The 21506-nt window shown below is 40.9% G+C and overlaps 1 protein-coding gene across 1 annotated transcript in view; it reads left to right on the top strand.

Annotated features, from left to right (window-relative positions):
• Nucleotides 1-21506, top strand: part of IGF2BP3 (insulin like growth factor 2 mRNA binding protein 3) — a 311184-nt gene that overhangs the window by 183532 nt on the left and 106146 nt on the right. The gene's annotated exons all lie outside the window — the stretch shown is intronic.

Raw genomic sequence — 21506 nt, 5'->3', positions numbered from 1 at the left:
TCAGTAGCAGGAAAGGTCAGCCTGTGGAGTTGTAAAGGTTATAGGATTGGCAGGTGGCAAGACCAGTGTTTGTACTCCACAGTTAATAAACATGGTTTCTGATTAGGGTTTTATGGCTCTACCTCGCTGGGCACCAGGTGAGTTAGTTAGGCCGGCTAGCTAATAATATGACGGGTAGCTGGTTTGTAATTTGTACTGTGAATTCCTGTTCTGAATAAAGGTGTGGCCATATTTAAAATTTGGAAGGCTAAAAGCGGTATGGTGCAGACAGGGGAGGCAAGAGTGAGCCAATAAAATTCTCCGTACAGGAATAGTGATCTTGAAGGAGGGAAGGGGGTGAAAGACAGGATGGGCCCTTAAGTGGGATTTGTGATAGCTTTAAGGCTAGTCCTGTTACCTCTGCTGTATTTTGAAGTCATGTGCAATCCTTCTTGAAATGCATCTGTTTGACTTTTGACGTATTCTTCAGGAATTGTTTTTCAACCTGCCCCAGCTGTTTGAGTTCTGACTGTAGGCTTTCTTTCAGAGTTTATCAAATTGTAACACAACTTTTTTGGTACATCACGCAGCAGAGATGTCTCTTCATCTCTTCAAAATGCAAAGTTGACAGGAAGATCAGATTTATGTAAAGTTGCAATTAGTTTTTTTTTTTTTTTTTTTTTTTTCAAATCCTGTTTTAAGGTACTGTACAGCAGTATCTAGAAAACTGTAGTGAAAACTGAGTGTAAAATTTCAAGGGTGTCAGCAGTTGAGACATCCAATATGTGCTTCTTAGGCATAAACATTTAATTTTGTTGTCTTTTCTCTGGAAACAATTCCTCAGTGATGGGACTTCACTTTTGAAGTTAATTTGTTACTCAGTTTTCATATCCCGCTGATGGGTCTCTAATAAATCATCCTTCTTGTGTGAAGCTATTTAAATAAAGGTGGTTATAATTTAAGAGAGAGCATTTTGTTTTATATATTAAAACTGCTGCTTTCTCACAGCTTGCTTTTTGCTCATACTGTGGGTTTGGCTTTTTGTGACTTGATTCATGATTGTTACATGTATAATCATTAAGCTTTGATTTACATCTTTTTTTTTTTTTTTTTTTTTGTAACATTTTAGTCCAGCACACACCGCTGTTTTTAGCAAATGGATTGCTTGTGCTTTCTTGGCTGAGTAAATTTTACCTCCAGAAAGTGAAATATCAGTAATAGCAGATCAGGTTGCATCAGCAGTTTACAAGGTTCAGCATTGAATGGAAACGCCAAACATGTTTGTCCCAGTGATGTTCTGCTCAGCCATGCCTATATTTTGTTTTCTGTCGCCCTGCATATTTTTGGTTTACTATCGTTTTAGAAGTAGTGTTGCTTCAGAAGAGAGGTCAACAACACCTTTTCTGTGGAATTTGCACAGTTAAGTTTTAGTAATCAAGGATACAAAAATTCCTTCAGAACTTGCTGGCTAGGGATGAAATGCAAGTTATGCTGGGATGAGGTGGGCATGGTTGGGGGCTACATGATTATGAGTGTGTTTCTTCTCGGCATGAAAATCTTACTCCACCCCAGTACAGCCTTCTTGCCTATTTTCCACCACACACTTTCCCTTCCTTTCCAACCCACCAAGTTGCATTTTTCTGCTCTGATCCACTTCTCCTCTTTCACTTCCACAACTTTGTTGCTTTGGAGTAAGTGATTGTGGAGTTGGGTTTCTGTTAAATATGGGTTGGTAGGGAACTTATTGGTGTTTAGAGTGGGTAAACTGACCCACTATATAAAGTTTTTCACTGTATTTTTATCTTTATTACTATAACCAGCTTTCAGAGGTTTTTATTTATTTTTTGTTCATTTGGGAAGACAGGAATTAAGTGACAAATAACTGCAGTAGTAGGGATTTTTTTTTTTTTGTAGGTTAGGGTGAGTGACATTTGGGTACACTAGGTGTTTCTGTGTCCCAGCAGGTTTCACTGTTTAATTTTGGTACCTGAGGCAATGGAGGATTTAAGTGACCCGCCCAAGGTCACACGAAGCAACAGCAGGATTTGAACCAGGATTACCCCCCCCCCCCCCCCCCCCCCCCCCCGCTCTCACACACACACACACACACACACACACATCCAGTGCTGTAAGCACTAGGCTCTTCCTGAACTCATGCATTTCACAGAGAAGTAGGTGCCTCAGTTACATAACTGCTGATTTTGGGGGGAATTGGTGTTGCACTCTACTGCTTTGCTCCTTACTGCTTGATTTGTTTGCTCTTTGACTTGTTTTATGCCTTTGTTCAAAAGTCCCTTTTTATTTATTTATTTGTTTGTTTGTTTGTTTATTTGTTACATTTCTACCCCACATGTTCCCACCTGTTTGCAGGCTCAATGTGGCTTACATAGTACCTTAATGGCGATCGCCAGTTTCAGTATGAACAGATACAAAGTGATATAGTAGTAGAGTAAAAGTTCATGTGTGACAGACACATTGGGGAATCATAAGGAGGAGGTTAAGTTATGTCCAGTACAAGCTTTGGTTTCATTATGTTGCAGGGTTCAAACGTTTAAGTTGGATCGTTAGGGTATGCCTTTTTGAACAGGTTAGTTTTTAGTAATTCTGGAAGTTTAGGTGGCCATACGTTTTCACGGCAGTCGGTAATGCGTTCCATAGTTGTGTGCTTATATAGGAGAAGCTGGATGCATAGGTTGATTTGTATTTGAGGCTTTTCCAGCTTGGGTGGTGGAGATTTAGGTATGTTCGTGTTGATCTTGTGTTTCTGATTGGTAGGTCTATAAGGTCTGTCATGTAACTCGGGGCTTCGTCGTATATAATTTTATGAACCAGGGTGCAGATTTTGAACGCAATATGTTCTTTGATTGTAAACCAGTGCAGTTTATCCCGTAGGGGTTTGGTGCTTTTGAATCTCGTTTTTCCGAAGCCTGGCTGCTGTGTTTTGAGCAGTTTGAAGTTTCTTTATGATTTGTTCTTTGCATCCCGCATAGATTCCGTTGCAGTAGTCTAGATGGCTTAGTACCATAGATTGTACCAATTTGCAAAATATTTCCCTCGGGGGGAAAAAGGTTTTACTCGTTTGAGTTTCCACATTGAGTGGAACATTTTCTTTGTTGTTGATTTCACTTGACTCTCTAGCGTGAGGTTTCGGTCGATTGTAACTCTGAGAATTTTCAGATTGTCTGAGATAGGTAGGGTGTAGTCTGGGGTGTTTATATTGGTGGGTTTGTTCATGTTGTAATGGGATGAGAGGATGAGACTGTGTTTTTTCTGTGTTAAGTTTGAGTTGAAATGCATTCGCCCATTAGTTCATGATGATCAAGCTGAGTTTGATTTCGTTGGTGATTTCCATTAGATCATGCTTGTAGGGGATGTATAATGTGACATCGTCTGCGTAAATGAATGGGTTAAGGCCTTGGTTGGATAGGGCCTTGGCTAGTGGGGTCATCATTAGATTGAAAAGGATCGGTGATAGTGGTGATCCTTCAGGTACTCCACAGGCTGTAAAATATGTTGAAAAACTCCGCAGGCTGGAAAATATGTTGAAAAACTTGGGTGCCAATCCAAGGGTGTCTGACAGGGTTCAAAACATCCCATTTTCTTTTAACTGTTATCTATCTTTGTGTACATGTGGTCTGTTTTAGTCTTTCTTTTTGTCTTAACTTTAGCCCACAGATCTTTGTCCTCCCACCTTTCCTTCTGTCTCCTCTTGCTTTAGAAACATTTCTAAAGCAGGAGATAGTGGGATTTCTGGAATCTAGTGGGTTGCAGGACCCAAGACAGCATGGAGTAGGTTTTGTCTGATGAGTCTGATTTCTTTGAACAGTTGAATCGAAGGGAAGGGCTAGATGACTGTGAACTTCAATTTTAGCAAAGCCTTTGACATGGTTCCTCATAAGCAACTTACAAATCTAAGTGCTCTTGGTATAGACCCTGAAGTGACTGACAGGGTTAGAAACTGGTTTGGTGGAAGGCAACAAAGAGTAGTGGTAAATGAAGCTCACTCTGAGCAAAGGAAAAGTCATTGATGTGCCACAAGGATCAGTTCTTGATCCAGTTCTTTTAAACATTTTTGTAAGCAATATAGCGGAAGGGCTGATGGTAAAGTTTGCCTCTTTGCAGATGCTACCAAAACATGCAGTAGGGCACACACCCCTGATGGTGTGAGAACATGAGGAGTGGATGTAATGAAGCTTGAAGAATGGTCTAGATTAGAATTGGGCAGCTAAGATTTAATTCCTTAAAAAAAAAAAAAAATACAGAGTCAGGCATTTGGGCTGCCAAACCCTAAAAACCTAAGGGAAAGTTGCAGTACAGGGGATGAAGTGCTTTTGCACATGAAAGAAGAGCAGGACTTGGGAGTGATTGTGTCTGATGATATTAAGGTGGACAGACAGGTAGAAAAATCCATGGCAAAAGCCAAAAGGATACTGTAAAGTCTCAGTTATCAGACCTAAATGGGACCCAACCCATCCATTGTTGGATAAATGAAAAGTCAGATAATATGGAAACCAATGGTAATTCCTCAAACAATGCAGAAACAAAGGCAGCAAAACTAGGGCCCTGGCCAATGCTCCCTCTAAGGACTGGCCTGGCACATGCATATTTTATTTCATGTGAGCGACAAGTTTTTTAAAACCAACAACTTCTGAGCACCAGTAATTAGTGCAATTTTTTAAAAACTTGTTTAAATCGGGTCATTTAAAGATTTAGTTTTATAATTTGATTTTGTTTAAAAGTGGGGGTCTGAATAATTTTACAGATGGGAAGATGAAATCAGATGTGGCAGTCTACGCCCACCATACTGCCACATCTGCTGCTCCTCTTCCCATGTGTGAAATTATATAAGGGCTGTCTCCTTAAAACAAATAAACAAAATAACCTTACCCCACCCCATCATCCCCCTGCTCTTTTAACTCCTTATTCCCACAACCCTCTACCCATTGGTGCTTCACAATTAGGGACTATCACCTAGTAACGCCCTCCCCCCCCAATCCAATCTCCCTATACCATAAATAGAAAAGAAAGAAACTCCTGTGTATCAAGCAAATCAAGGCATTGAGGTGAAGGCAGGGTCCAGGGTACATGCATGCATGTACTCAGAAGCTGGCATCGGCCGGCACTGAAGGAGCTCAGAGACAAGGACCACCGCCCCAAGGAAGGTTGTGGGGCCTGACAGGAAGGCTTTCCAGGTTTAATGATGGATACGTATTCTGAACTTTATTTTCATAACATTTTTTTCTCATGGGTTAGGCTTGGTGTCTCAACTTTCCGGGTGTGTCGGGATGTGGGGGGAGGGGAACACGGGGAGAGATGTGACAATTTGTGAAAAACCGTGCAAAAAATGTGAGTGACGCTTCTGGAATGTATGAGCGATTGCTCACGTGCTCACCCCAGAGGGAACACTGATCCTGGCTCACAACAGTGGTAAAAGTAGAGTCCGGGTTCGGAAAATGGAAAGAAGCCACGTGACGTCACCAGGGGTCTGTTGGATATGCCGGATGGTTGGATCAGTGAAGGTCGGATTCATCATAATGCATATGGGGACAGGCTTAAAGATCTCTATGTATACTTTGGACGAAAGGGAGGAGAGGGGAGATATGATAGACATTTAAATACCTCCATGACATAAATGCACAGAAGGTGAATCTCTTTCAGTTGAAAGGAAGCTCTGGAATAAGGGGGCATAGGATGAAGGTGAAAGGGATCAGACTCGGGAATAACCTAAGGAAATAGTTTGTTACAGAAGGGGTGGTGAATTTGTGGAACAGCCTCCTGGGGGAAGTGGTAGAGACGAAGACTGTATCTGAATTCAAGAAAGCATGGGACAATTACGTAGGATCTTAGAGGGAGAGGAAGGGATAGTAGATGGTATGGATGGGCAGACTGGGTAGGCCACATGGTCTTTATCTGCCTTCATTTTCTCTGTTTCTATGTTTTCCTCTTCACTGGCAGCTGCTCTTCCCACTCAGGTCCTGTGCTTAATTCTCCTGCTGACAGCAGCTCAGGCTGGCTCTTTTCCAAGTCACACACCAGATGCCAAATTTTAGGCACCTGGGATGTTTTTTTTTCCCAGCCCTGGTCTTTCTATTCTACTCTGCACTTTCTAATAAGCTATTGCATTTTAGAAGAGACCTCTGATGTAGAAGTGCTCCACCTGCTTCTTTTCATTCTTTTTATCTTCTCAGTTCAGTTGTTTTTCATTAAAAAAAAAAAAAGGTAATTGTGCAGTGTCTGTAGTTTTCTTAAAAGAAAAAAAAATTGTACCATCTATGAATGTTTTATTCTCTAAGCTTTTTGTATTCCAGTCATACATGTAGTGTAAATGGTTGGGCTACTATGTAACGGGGTGTGCATGGCAATTTTCATTTGAGGTAGATTTTTTCATGTGGTTGGGTTACTTTTAATTTTTTCTTTTGTATTTTTAGTGCATATTATTTGTAAATACATTAAGGGGGCCTAGTGCTCTTCCCGTCGCTGAGAAGGTAACCTCCTCAAAGCCTGCCTTCCTTAACTGTCTTCTCCTCCCCCATATTTAGTTTATCCAATTCAAAGGAGGCAGGAACAATCCCTAGTTCATTCTTTGCTGGTATGGAGAGGGGGGAGCAGCTTAGAGGTTAAAGTGGATTCATGTTTTTATGAATCTTATGAGTGTATTTTGTACCTCACCCTGGATGGGGGGGGGGGGGGGGTATAAATAATAAAATCTAAAGCTAAAGAAGCGGGTTGTGAACCAGGGATGGTTCAAAATCCAATGTCTCTCACTGACACTGTGAGCTTGGGCAAGTCGGGCACCTTGTAAGTAACTTACCCTGGGAAAGATGAGTAATAAATCTAAAACATAAATCCACCTTGATATGTGAGCTAGGTGTCATTTTGAAGTATGGTACCAGGAGGGCATGAATGAGTAGAAATCACTACTGCCTCCCTTGGATTGGATAAATTTGTGAAAAGTTTGATAGGTGCAGGTAATTAAGAGGAGTGGGAAAATTCACATACTTTTTTTTTTAGTGTGTGATGTTTGTAAATAGTGTACATTAAACTAGAATAAATAAGGACCAAAATCTGAAATTTCATTTGCTATGTTGGTGCCATTTAGAAATTGACAGTTCATCCCTGTTGTATACTAAACTAATTTTTGGATCAAACTTTGTATACTCAGCTTTTTGGAGGTGAAAGGGATTTCTTATTAGCTAACTGTATTGTGTAAGATTTGAAAGTGTTTTTTTTTTTTTTAATGCTTGACTGTAATGCCATGACAGTGGGCTTTCTTCACAATTGCATGTCCATTAGTGTTTTTCTCTATAAATGCTATTGGTTCTACTATCCTGCTGCCATTCACATTATCTTCAATTGCATGCCATTATCAAGAGCACTGCTGGTGCTGCTGCTGCTGCTTGCATTGATTATTTGTGTATGTCTTGATTTCTGCCACCACCCTGTAATTTTTCAAAACTTTTTTTTTAAGCATTTCTCAGCTTCTGATTCCAACACCTGCACCCTTTCCCCAAATTCCTCATACAGTGTCTTTACCCATTGTATAGTCACAACACTGAAGTTGTGGAATCACTTTTACTTTTTTTTTTTTAATAAAAAAGGATTCCTAAACTTGTACTCAGGACACTGCAGCCAATCATATTTTCAGGATATCCACAGTGAAAATGCATGAGATTCATTTTTATATAATGGATCTCCAGCATATGTAAGCTTCACTTGCAATATTCATTGCAATGTTCTCCTGAAAACTCAAATGGCTCTGGGGTTCCCAGGTCAGCTTTAGGAAGCCCTGCTTCATAGCCTCCACCATTCTTCCTCATCAAGTTTTAAACTTCATTTCACTTTTTGTCAATTTCCTACGCCTCTGTTGCTTCTCTTTTAATCTCCTATTTGTGCCTTACCACCCACCCCACCCCCTTTTCATACAGTCCAAATTTTTATTAGTATTATAATGAGATGCCAAATGTACCTTCTGTGCAGTTGTGCGCCAGCCGATCTGATTGGTAAGAGAATGTGGCCCAATAGGAATGGAACTTTTTGCAGATATAAAACTCAGATTCAAGGGAGGAGCCAGGTCTTTCCTACCCAGAGGGTTTTTTGATACGAAGATGCTACCAGAGTTTTAGCTCCGTGCCCTAGAGTCGAAGGAAGGGAAGAAATAAGTATAATGGTTGCCAGCCTGACTCTCAGATGTCCCCTGATGCATGGATGAGGAGAAAGGAGTGTTCCCATACAACTGAAATGAGCAGAGGCTGCCAGCCTGACTCTCAGCTGCCCCTTAAGGAATGTGTGTCCAAAGGAAGAGCAATCTGGTCACAGGGAGACTGGATCCTGAAGCTGCTGATAATAGACCATACCTACTGGGGAAAAGGGATCTGCTGGCTGTGTAGCAGAGGATGGTACACCCACCCAAGGGATTATCCTTATCATCTTCACTACAGTGGAAACCACAGCAATCCCAAGGCATGGGGTACCAAAAACTATTACAGGGAACACACAAAGAGAACACAGAAATATTTGCCATGTAAAAGAGAGAGAGAAACATTGGGCTAAATCTTTGCCTACAGATACCTAATGCATCTGAAAGGAGGAGACAAGTGCCACAGAGTAAGAGAAGAGGTTAAGATGCCATCTTAAGAAGTAATTTTTCACCTGTACAGTCTGAGAAGGCATATGAATGATGTAGGAAGTTAATTAACCTGAACCTAGGACACTGAGAACTGTTCGACTGTTTTTGGAACTGTCAACACGGCAGACATTCTAGGTATGCCTGCAAAACGCCCCAAAATGGGCTGCGACTAGGTGTCTAAGCCAGATCCCAAGATGTCATCAGAGAAATCTTCCCTTCTGATCACCACCCTACAGGAGGAGGCGATCCGCAAACTTAAGACACCTTACCATCATACTGGATGAATGATTGTCCAAACTCCAGTCTTCATTAGAAGATCTTAGAGTGCCTGGAGCAGCATGGCTCCTGCTTGCTCTAAGCCAAGACCATAATTGCACAGCAGGAGGAGCACTCAGAAGAGGCAGAGATGCGTTTGAGAGTGGTGGAGATGCAGTTCTCCCAACTTATGGAGGAAAGTAGATGATCAGGAGAACAGAAGCAGGCAGAACAATGTTGAAATCATTTGCCTGCTTGAAACAGTAAAGGATGCTGATCTATGGGAGTTGGTAGAATGGTGGCTCCCAACAGCTCTGGGCCTGATTTTGCCAGAGGGCAGAATGAAGGTGGAAAGGGTGTACCACGTGGGCGTCAGAACAGAAGGTGAAGCTAGGCCTTAGCCAGAACAGACTCTTAACTTAAATTACCTAAAAAAGACAAGCTCATGCATTGTAATCTAGGGAACGTTTGGTCCTGTATAAGGGAGCAAAACTCTGGCTGTTTCAGGAGTACTCGATTTGTGTCAGAGCAAAGTCAGGCAATGGGTCAACTCTGCAAACACTTATTCAATAAAAGAATCTGCTTTGCTTTACTTTATCCAACTAAAGCACGCGTTCTCAACCCAGTCCTTGGGACACACCCAGCCAGTCAGGTTTTCAGGAAACCCACAATGAATATCTGTATGAGAGTGTTGCATACATGGAAGGCAATGCATACATATTCATTGTGGATATCCTGACAACCTGACTGGCTAAGTATGTGTTCTGAGGACTGGGTTGAGAAGTGAGAGTATTGGATGAAGGGAAAACCCTGTTTTTCACCCACATGGATGAATTAAAATGTTGTGTGGAGCAACTGCAGTCTTCCCTGGAACACACTGGCTATTGCTTGTTAGAGAACTCAAACTGTTAGCTACAATCCTATACCTTTTCTCAGATGCTTATTGGACCGATCTCCTTGGTTCCAGCTTTAATTATTGGGTCCTTGGTGTGTTTCTATCCTGTAAATTGTCTTTGGACCATGGCAGGAAATAACAGGGCACCTAATCTGTTGAGATATTTAATACCTGACCCTGGGGACCAAGGATCGATGCACACTGGGGAAAACTGTTAACCCTGTGGTGAATTATTACCTCTGACTTTAGTATTTAGGTGCTGCTATTGCAGATAGTGAACGGGTTCCCACACCTTGAGTTCACTGTATCTATTTCTGTGGTGGTTTGAGGTGTTTGGAGTGGGGACAGTTGATTTTTGTAAGGGATAGGTGAACAGGATGTGAATGGGTTGTGCACGGAGGGGTGTAAGTGCAGTATGAGTGAGTTGGATTTTCTTGAGATTGGGAGGTTGAGGGAGTAAGAAATTTTGTATGGCTGTGGTTGGGGGGTAGGGTTTGGAATTGGGGTATGTCTGGCATGCGACTATTTGGGATTGTTGTGCCTCTCTCCTGGGAGTAGTTATCTAGGAGGGTTTGGCAGGGAGACTGTTCTGGGTATGAATACACGAGTACTTTTCTGTTCCAGCAATAAATAGATGCAGTGTTGGCTGACTTTAAAATCATATTCCTCAATGTTGATGGGATACACTCCCCAATAAAGAGAACAAGGATTCTGCAAGCCCTAAAAAAGATCATACTGACATCATACTGTCCTAGTGGCAGGAGAGCTACATGTGGTGAAAATGGTGTTTTTCAGTGTTTGTTTCCCAAACATCTGTTCACACAAATCTTTTGCCCAGTTGGAGGCTTTCCTCTCCACGTTTGATGACTACCAGTTGATAATTGGATGATATTTCAATTGCACCAGTGATGTAACAATAGGTTCTGGTGCCCTCCCCCCCCCCCCCCCCCCCAAAAAAAAAAAAAAATCAAGTGGGAGGGGGTGAACCTATTAACTCAAGATCTGGAGGTGTTAGATGTGTGGTATATTCTCCATGATGTGTTCAAACGTGATTACACCTTCTATTCTCATCTGCATAGTGTCCACGCTTGCCTTGACTATATTTTACTATCCCAATCCTTGCTCAGTAGGGTGGCCAAGGCCTACATTGAGGCAACAACTTTGTCTAACCATTCTCTGGTATGGGTTGACCTTTGGATAGGTCATACTTGACCACTCCTAGGTGGCAAATGAACCCAGCCCTTTATTTGCAGGAAGATTTCCATGTGTACCTCCGCCTGGCCAGGCAGGAATTTGAGGCAAGAACGACATTTTATTTATTTATTGCATTTGTATCCCACATTTTCCCACCTATTTGCGGGCTCAGTGTGGCTTACAATACCTTGTGAAGGATGGAAATACATTGTTACAATACGATTATGGGTTACATTGTGAGGAGTTATGGGAAGACAAAGTCAAGTCAAAAATCGTGAGGGCGTGGAAACCATGTGAAGTTACAGTGGGGAAAAGATAGGCGATTGAACAATTTCAAGAGAACATAGTATAACATTGCAGATATAGGGCCTAGAATATACGGGAAAAGCACTAAAGCGGTCTTTAGAGGCAAAATAATCGCTTATTTGACATGAGTTTATAAGCAAAGAGAAATGTGACAGATCTGGCAAAAACGTTAACGGCAATGAGGCAGGCCTTCATAGCATTATCTGATGATCAGACTTATTAGGAATATTTTTCTACTAAGAAGCAATTGCAAAGCTTGCTGGATCAAAGAGCTTTGTATAATAATAAGCTCTATAAGTACTGTTTGAATAGGTGGGGTAACAAAACAGGGAAGCTTTTGGTGTCTCTGGTTAACGCTCTGCAACAAGTTTTATATAAGTCATATTAAAGAGCTTCATGGTGTGAGAAACACCAAACAGAAAGGCATCCAACAGGAATTTGAATGATTCTACAAGTCCCTTTATGATAAAGGAATGTTTGATATAGATGGCTGCAATACCTGTTTTCAGTCTTTTGACCTGCTGTAGTTTGTGAGGACCAACTGCATGTACTTGATTGTCCCTTCATGGGGTGGGAAGTTCAGGGAATCATCAAGAGACTTAAACTGGCCAAAGCTCCAGGGCCAGATAGATGGTCTAAATACCAAATTGTACAGCCCTTTATCCTAATGTGTGACTCTATAAGAGACAACCAAGAGATGGTCCCCTTTGTGAACCATGTTTTATATTACTGTTCTACCGAAGCCTGGGAAGGATGTGAAACAGGTTGGATCCTACTTCCTCATTTCCCTCTTAAACCAAGGCGTAAAAATGTTGGCTTCAGTGTTGGCATCCAGGTTGAATAGATTTCTTAACAAAACCACAAATTTAGTATATTAAATGCTGATGTACAAATTACAGTAAAAACATACTAAAAGTTCGAAATAACACCAGTGAATACAAAGTTAATACGGTAATATGACCTTGATTTTTATTTTTATTTTTTAAAGGAGAAAGAGACCTTCGAGACCCATAGGATCACCTAGGGTTCAACCAGCCTACAGTTGAACTGGTATCAGATTTCTTTCATTGGTCTCGGAAAACTCCTTTTTCCTACTTTTATATATTTTCAAATGCTTCTATTGTGCATCAAAATTCAAAGATAATCAAAAGTTAATGTGATTTAAACGCCAAAGAAACCAGTACTTAACTTACGTTCAACAGGGCCACCGTTTCACCTGTCTTGGCTTCTTCAAGGACTCGCTCTGTTTCTTGTCACCACTTTAGTCATTTTCAACTGAATTACGTAGGCTGGTTGTACCCTAGGTGATCCTATGGGTCTCTGAGGTCTTTATCCTTTTTGAATACATTTCTTTCCCCAGCTGATTCATCAGGACCAGGTTGGCATTGTCCCTGGTCGTTTTGCATCTGCCAAAATTTTTAAAGTTCTTTGCATACTCCAAGAGGGTCAATGGTCTTCGATGGATGCCATTTTGGCGAGCCTGGATTCCAAAAAAGCCTTTGCAAGGTGATCTGGGATTACCTATTCTGAGTCTTGGGAAGGTATGGAATCTGGGGCAATTTCCTAGAATGCGTGAGAGTGCTGTATAAGATCCCAGCTGCTCAGCTGCTTGTAAATAACTCACTAACTCAAACAATACACCTGGATAGGGGCACCTGCCAGGGATGCCCCTCTTTCCCCATTATTATTTGTCCTCTCCCTAGAACCTTTGGCAGGGTGGAACACTGAGGGGAATCCTGGTAGGTTTGCAGATGTTATGCTCTTATTAATCATGCTACTGTAAACGTACCACATTTAATGGATATCATCTATAATTGTGGGTCCTTTACAGGTTTAATAATAAATTTTGCCAAATCGGAAGCACTGCCCATTTCTCACCCTGTCCCCACACTATTATGCAGGACTTCTCCCTTGCCTTGGCTCGCACAGGGATCAAATGTCTGGGAACCCCCTTTAGTGCAAATTTTGATTGGCTGTATCAGCAAAATGTGGAGTTCTGTCCTATTCCCCTCTGTCAGTCGTGTGTTGAGCTCTACTTTTAATTTTTTTCTTGTTAGATTGTAAGCTGCCTTGATGGCTTGTCCATAAGGCAGGATAGTAAATGTTAAAAATTGAAACTTGAAAGCTGGAAACTACGTCAGCTCTGTGGTAAATGGAAGGATCTACCCATTAATTTTTTGGGCAGTGTGGCATTGACCAAGATTGTTATAAAATTGCTTTACCCTCTTTATATTTGGGGTGTCCCAAGGGAGGAAAGGCTTTTATAGGACTGTGATAGGTACATTTATTTGGCATTCCAAGAAGCCCTGGATTGAATTTTTAAAATTGGGATGGAAGGAATTCATCTCCCGGGTTTACGTGTAGCGATTCTTATGCAGTGGATCTATGAGACATAACAGTGATATTTGTGTGCTGCTATAACGGCAAAGTTCTAAGCTGTTCACAACATTTATGAAGAAGCCAGGACAATTTCTCAGGTATTACATTAAAAAATAACAAACAATAACACTAAATTATTTAAACAAAACAAACTTCTGGGAAAGGTAAGTTTTAAGCTTCCTCCTAAATAAAACATAGGAAGCAAATTGAGAGAAACAAGAAGAAAATTCTTGCCAGACTTTAGGAGCTTGATATGCCAACAATTTGTGGAATTTCAATCTCTTACAACCTTTAGCCAGAAGACCTATACGAAAAAGGGCCATATGTGCTCCAGATGACTTTTGGGACAGTTAGAGCACGCACTTTGAGGTTTTGGCATGCAAGGATGGGGAGACTTGGGGATGTGGGTAAAGATAAATATATATATGCTCCAAGAAGGGAGTAGTCTGGTGGAGGTACACACAGGGAGCAGGGTAGACTGTTCTTATCACTCCTAGGGAGCATTGACTTTCTGGCAGCAGATAGCAGCGTTGATTCTTTATGGATAGAAATTCAATATGTGAAGGGAAAGAGTATTCTTGTAGGGCTGTACTACTGTCCACTGGGACAGAGTGAACAGACGGATGAAGAAATGTTTACAGAGATTAGGAGAGCAGGCAAGTTGGGCAATGCTATAATAATGGGTGATTTCAGTTACCCTGATATTGACTGGATAAATGTTACATCATGAAGTGCCAGGGAGATAAAATTTCTAGATGTAATAAGCGACTGCTTCTTGGAGCAGCTGGTCCAGGAACAGACTAGAGGGGGGGCATTTTGGATCTGGTCCTTGGTGGCGTGCAGGGCATAGTGCGAGAGGTGGTGGTGTTGGGTCCCCTGCAAAACAGTGATCATAACATGATCAAGTCTGAACTACAATCTGGGATGAACCCGCAAAGGAAATCTATTGTAGCTTCATTTAATTTTCGAAAGGGCGACTATAATAAAATGAGGTAAATGGTTAAAAAGAAACTAAAAGGATTGGCAGCAAAGGTTAGGATTCTAAATCAGGCATGGACGCTGTTCAAAAATACCATCTTGGAAGCCCAGTCCAGATGCATTCCACGTTTTTGCAAAGGTGGAAAGAAGAGAAAACGACAGCCAGTATGGTTAAAAGGTGAAGTAAAAGAGGCTATTACAGCTAAAATATTGTCCTTCAAAGAAGGGAAAAAGGACCCAAATGAAGAAAATAAGAAGCAACATAATCACTGGCAAGTCAGATACTAAGCATTAATAAAGAAGGCTGATAGAGAATATGAAGAGAAACTTGCCGCAGAGGCTAAAACTCACAGTAACAACTTTTTCAGGTACATCAGAAGCAGAGAGCCTGTGAAGGAATCTGTGGGACCATTAGATCACGAAGGAGCAAAAGAGGTGCTCAGGGAGAACAAGGCCGTAGCGGAGAAACTGGATTAATTCTTTTCTTCTGTCTTTACAGAAGAATATGTAAGAGATCTACCTGTACCGGAAATAGTTTTCAAGGGTGGTTATGTGGAGGAACTGAAAGAAATCTCAGTGAAATTCTGGAAGATGTACTCAGCCAAATTGACAAATTAAAGAGTAGTAAATCACCTGGACCAGATGGCATATATCTAAAGGTACTCAAAAAAACTCAAGCATGAAATTGCTGGTCTGCTGTTAGTAATATGTAACCTGTCATTAAAATTGTCCATAGTACCTGAAGATTGGTGGGTGGCCAATGTGATGGTGATTTTTTAAAATGGTTTCTAGGGTGATCCGGGAAATTATAGACCGGTAAGCCTGATGTTGGTGCTGGGCAAAATAGTGGAAACTATTATAAAGAATAAAATTACAGAACTCGAAGACAGACATGGTTTAATAGGACAGAATCGGCATGGGTTCAGCCGAGGGAAGTCTTGCCTCACCAATTTGCTTCATTTTTTTTGAAGCTGTGGATAAAGGTGAGCCATTTGTTGTAGTATATCTAGATTTTCAAAAAGCTTTTGATAAAGTTCCTCATGAGAGACTCCTGAGAAAACTAAAGAGTCATGGAATAGGAGGCAAGGTTCTGTAAAGAGACCCCTTTCTCTGCTTTACCGAAGCAGGAGTTTCTATTTGGACGGTTCAGTCATTATTGCCTAAGAGAAGGGAGGATTACCCTTCGGAATTCCGAGCCTTGCGGTGCCTGGATGTGCGGCATGTTCTCCTCTACTTGGAGGTCATTAATGACTTTGGTCTCTTCGCTGGACATAAGAAGGGGGAGCTGGCATCTAAAGCCATTGTGTCCTGGTGAGTGCAGGAGGCCATTTCTTTGGCATACATCTTGTTGGGGAAGATTCCGCCCCTTAAGGTGCGAGCGCATTCCACTAGGGTGCAAGTGACTTTGGCAGCTGAGTCATGTTTGATCTCATTGAAAGAAATCTGCAGGTTGGCGACTTAGTCATCGGTGCCTACCTTTTCTAAGCACTGTCGACTGGATGTGGCGGTGCGGGGGGGGGGGGGGGCGCCGCATATAGGTCCTCTGTCCTGGAGGCTGGGATCTCTGTGTCCTGCCTTACTTTTGAGGATGGCTTTGGTCCATCCCACAAGTCTCTGGATTGATCTGTTGGACGCTATGAAAGATAAAATTATTTCTTGCCTGATAATTTTTTTCCATTAGTCTCAACAGATCAGTCCAGAGGCCCACGCTGTGGTTTTTTGTTTGTTTGTTTTGTTCTAGGTTTCTGTTTTAGGTTCCTGTTGTATTTTCAAATTCTGGTTGAGCGTATCTTTTTACTTGTTGTGGGCTGCATGAGTTCCTCCCGCGATCGCGGTTGAAGGGTGTGTTTGATTCGTATGGAGACAAAAGTGTAATGGTGTGCTCGTGGTTTGATGGTTCACACTGCTCTGGTAGCGACAGTTGGTTGCACATGACCACATATACTGAACCTCAGAAGTTCTTTTTATCTCCACCTTGCTGGCAGAGGGACATAATCCACAAGTCTCTGAATTGATCTGTTGGAACTAATTGAAAGAAAATTATCAGGTAAGAATTTTACCTTTGCACAGCCTGTAGTCAGAGGCCTTGGAGAGCATATTAGAGCTCTGAATTTTGTCTTGCATCACACTTTTGATGGGGGTTGATGGGCTGTTACATTGAGCATCAGAGACGCCTCCTTTATGTAAGTTTGTACAACTTGCTGTGCTTTTAGTTATAATGTGCACCTTATAGTCTGGGTGGACCCAACAGTACCATCTGGCTGAACCGTATGTTGGAAGTGTCTGCATTGCTCCATTTCAGCAACAACTATCCTAGTGATGGTACCATTACCAATATCTTAGTAAAAGAATATGCTGAACTAAACTCAAAACAGTAAAGCAGTTTTGCCTCATAGTATATGTGTTAAGACACATGCTGGGAGGAGAGTGGGATGGGAAAGGTGTAAAGCAAAACATCCATTAACAGGTCTCTTGTCTCCTTGCTACTGCCTAGTTTAATATTATAGGTAGAAATGTTATGCCTTGGGTTTCTAATGCTATGATGTGCTTGTAACATTGTATTGATCAGTATATCTGTTTGTTATTGGTCAATCCTGCTCTTGAATTCAATAGATATTTCTCAAAAAGAAAAAAAAATCCCAGCAGTGACAGAATTCCACAGTTCAAGGGCAGTAATGAAATCTAAATTAACTATGGAGAGCCAAGTTACTTCTTTAAAAAAAAAAAATTATATATATATTTTTTTTTTCTAAAGCTGCATTTGATTCAGTAGATAAGAGCTTAACTTTCATAGACTCAAAATAGTACAAACAGTTGTGATTTCCAATTTAGATTATTGTATTGTGGTGTATTTTGGTTTGAGGAAATAGCAGAATGCTAGATTAGTTGTTAATGTTAGCTGATGTATGTTTTTATGAATGCCAAATGATGGACTAGAGCTAATCTTCTGCTAATTATATTACATTGGCCGCTGGTACAACTGAAGTGAAAGTTTGTTAACAGCCACTTAACTGATGATCTTGTGGCAAGATAATGGAAGAAATATATATATAATGGTTTGTTCCTCGACATGATTATAGCAATCAAAATGATGCATTACTGGAAATTCTAGTGTAGACTTGTAGTTACACAAGATCAGACACTCAATTAACTTGGTCCACAGGAGTGGAATAAGTTGCCACACATGATCTAAGATTGGAGAAAAATCATAATTTCAGAAAAAAAAGTTTTAAGAGCCTGGGAAGTAATATTTAATCTGTGGCAGTCAGCTTTTTTTTTTTTAATAAGCACTGGCAAACTACATGCAAAGTATTTATTTATTTTATTTGTTACATTTGTATCCCAGATTTTCCCACCTATTTGCAGGCTCAATGTAACTTACATAGTACCGTAAAGGCGTTCGCCAATTCCGGTATGAACAAATACAGTAATGTGGTAGAATAAGGTTCGTGTGTACAGACACATTAGGGAATCGTAGAGAGGAAGAGTTATTATATGTCCATTACAAGCTTTGGTTTCGTTGTGTTGCAGGGTACAGGCATTTAAGTTGGGTCGGTGGGGTATGCCTTTTTGAACAGGTTAGTTTTTAATGACTTCCGGAAGTTTAGGTGATCATAAGTTTTCATGGCTTTTGGTAATGTGTTTCATAGTTGTGTGCTTATGTAGGAAAAGCTGGATGCATAGGTTGATTTGTATTTGAGTCCTTTGCAGCTTGGGTAGTGGAGATTTAGGTATGTTCGTGCTGATCCTGTTGTGTTTCTGGTTGGTAGGTCTATGAGGTCTGTCATGTATCCCGGGGCTTCGCCATAGATAATTTTATGAACCAGGATGCAGATTTTGAAAGATATTGATAAGGAAGGCTAATAGAATGTGTAAAGCTAGAGGCAAAAACTCATACTAAAAACGTTTTTGGGTGTATAAGGAATGGCCTAGTGGTTAGAGCACCGGTCTTGCAATCCAGAGGTGGCCGGTTCAAATCCCACTGCTTCTCCTTGGGCAAGTCACTTAACCCTCCATTGCCTCAGGTACCAACTTACATTGTGAGCCCTCCTGGGACAGCGAAATATCCAGTGTACCTGAATGTAACTCACCTTGAGCTACTACTGAAAAAGGTGTGAGCAAAATCTAAATAAATAAGTAGGAAGCCTGTGAAGGGAGTCAGTGGGTCCATTACACCATCAAAGGGTAAAGGAGCACTCAGGAAAGAAAAGGCTATGGCAGATAAACTAAATTAATTCTTTGCTTTCATTTTTATTGAGGAGGATGTAAAGAATCTGCCTGTGCTAAAAGTAGTACTTAAGGGGGGGGGGGGGGGGGTGATATGGAGGAATTGAAACAAATCTTAATATACTCGGAAGATGTAATAAGCTAGATCATAGTAACATAGTAAATGATGGCAGATAAAGATCTGCACAGTACATCCAGTCTGCCCATCAAGGTAGCCAGAATTGTATCTGGCAGTTCTTCTTCTAGCCGGCCTACAATTAAGCAGGTTATAGAGGTACATAATAATAAATCACAACACAACAGTACAGTGCATAATGTCTGAGCCAAGTTCCATTATTAGCAAAGTAAATTGTTGGTGATATTAACTGAGCATTGCTCAAAAATTCCAGTATGTACTATCTGACATATTAGGGCACAGAGTAAAATATTGTAAGAGATACACTGGAGCAGATTTTTATTGCAAAGGATTGGGATATACAGTGTTTCTGTTCTAGCGTTAATGCAACCGTATACATATGTTATACAGGTCCAACTCTCAAGCACACTAATTAAAGTGGCCCATTTGAGATGCAAGAAGTCCCTAGACACCTGCTACCTTAAGTGGCTGTCCTGGATCTTGGCTGATAAGAGTCCAGAGAATATGCCTGTGTGTGATTCAGAGAGAGTACGCACGTGCCTGGAATAGACTTCCTGAGCCGGTACGTCTTCAAATCTAAGCTAAAAGCCCACCTTTTTGATGCTGCTTTTAACTCCTAACTCTTGTTCGCTTGTTCAGAACCCTTATGTTATCATCCTCACTTTAATATTCCCTTATCTCTTGTTTGTCCTAATTAGATTGTAAGCTCTGTCGAGCAGGGACTGTCTCTTCATGTTCAAGTGTACAGCACTGCGTACGTCTAGTAGCGCTATAGAAATTAGTAGTTGTTTTGAAGCCTGTGGTTCAGAGAAAACTTGAGATTTCATTTTGCAAAGTAGCCCATGGCCTTCCTGTGCATGATGAGATATTCTTTATCAGGTGTTCAAATTCATGAAGAAAAATTTACATTTGAAAATATATGTATTTAGGGAGTACATTTTATGGATGGCCAGTCCGGGGGGGGGGGGGGGGGGGGGGACTTGCATGGTGGTTTAAACATTTTAACAGAAAATTTACTTTTAATGCTTACTTTAAAAGGAAAGATGCAGCATTTCACAGATAGAAAATCTAGATGTTTCTGATGTTTCTCATTCAACCCAATTATGTGGACATGCATGTTTTTTGCAATTAAAACCTGGTGTGCTTGCTATGAGATTTTTACCTTCACTTCCTATGTAAATGTTTAGTAACATTTCAATGGAAAAAGCATATTTTTGGATTCTTTACATCTTGAAAATTTCCTAGAAGGGAAGGTTAATGCCGGTAATACCTAGATGTCCTCTTGACTAGCTCCACTGATGGGATATTGGGGTTAGCATATATATTGATGGAAGTAGTAAAAGTAGAATTTTTTTGTTTCCTTTCTTCGCTATTGAACTGTTTTGTTTTGAGTCTCCTGTCTCTCTCCGTAATATGGGCTGTAGATTAATTTTTCTTTTGTCAATTTGATATAAAGCTTGAATGTTCAATAAATTGCTTTTGAAATTTTGTTTTAAAATTAAATAAAATTGATTTTTATATCAAACCTATTCATGCTCTTCTTTCTTCTCTCAAAACCCCTACAAATAGTTACCGAATAATGTTCTTATTAATCTGGGGAAATATTTGAATAACTGCCTTCTACAATTTGTAGAGTTCCAAATAATCAGATAAAGATTTCTACAAATAGCATTGTTTTCACCATCTTATGACATTTTCAAATTGGGTTTCAGACCTAATGCCACATGAAGTATGATGTAAGCACGATCAGTTGTCCTTTTGGAGCAGTTGAAAGGTCTCTTATTTTAGACATTTTTCTCATTGTATGATGCATTAATGATATTTTAGAAAGCTTTTGCTGTCTATTTTGATTATGCAGATGATGATTAGTATTATTTACATAGGTGTCTGCTCAGCTTCTTTGTGAACTGTGATGAATGTTTTTATGGTAGTGGCGATCTAATAAGTATAAGGAAGTGACTCCGTTCCCCTCAAGGGGCAGCTGTTCCATAAAGTGCAACGATCCTAGTGCAGGAGAGTCTTGCTGTAACTAGAGATTAGAGAATGACACGGGGGCAAAGTTTGTCCCTGCCCTGTCCCTGTGGGTTCTGTCTCCGTCCCCCCCCCCCATCCCCGCAGGTTCTGTCTCCGTCCCCCCCCCCCCATCCCCGCAGGTTCTGTCTCCGTCCCCCCCCCCCCCCCCCCATCCCCGCAGGTTCTGTCTCCATCCCGTCCCTGTGGGCTCTGTCCTCATCTGCAGATGTCTTGAACACTTATGATTTTATATTTAAATCTTTTTATTAAAATATAAAACGGAACAATATGCTGTGCAATTGTTGTGTATAAATTACAAATAGAGAACAATAATAACAATGAGCAGCTATAATAACCCTCCTTCCCACCCCCACCCTCTACCCTTCCAACCCCAACAATAGGTGATTTCTACTACACCAAGGAATCCTAATTCACACTGTTAAAATGTCCAGGGTATAAAATACATCCCGTTCTATATGCCCTAGAGGGGAAAAATATGCCCTCTAAAGCACTGTTAT

The sequence above is a fragment of the Microcaecilia unicolor genome, chromosome 1 (assembly GCF_901765095.1).
Source record: "Microcaecilia unicolor chromosome 1, aMicUni1.1, whole genome shotgun sequence".
NCBI lineage: Eukaryota > Metazoa > Chordata > Amphibia > Gymnophiona > Siphonopidae > Microcaecilia > Microcaecilia unicolor.
The sequence above is the reverse complement of the archived record's forward strand: the minus strand, read 5'-3'. Positions and strand labels throughout refer to the sequence as shown.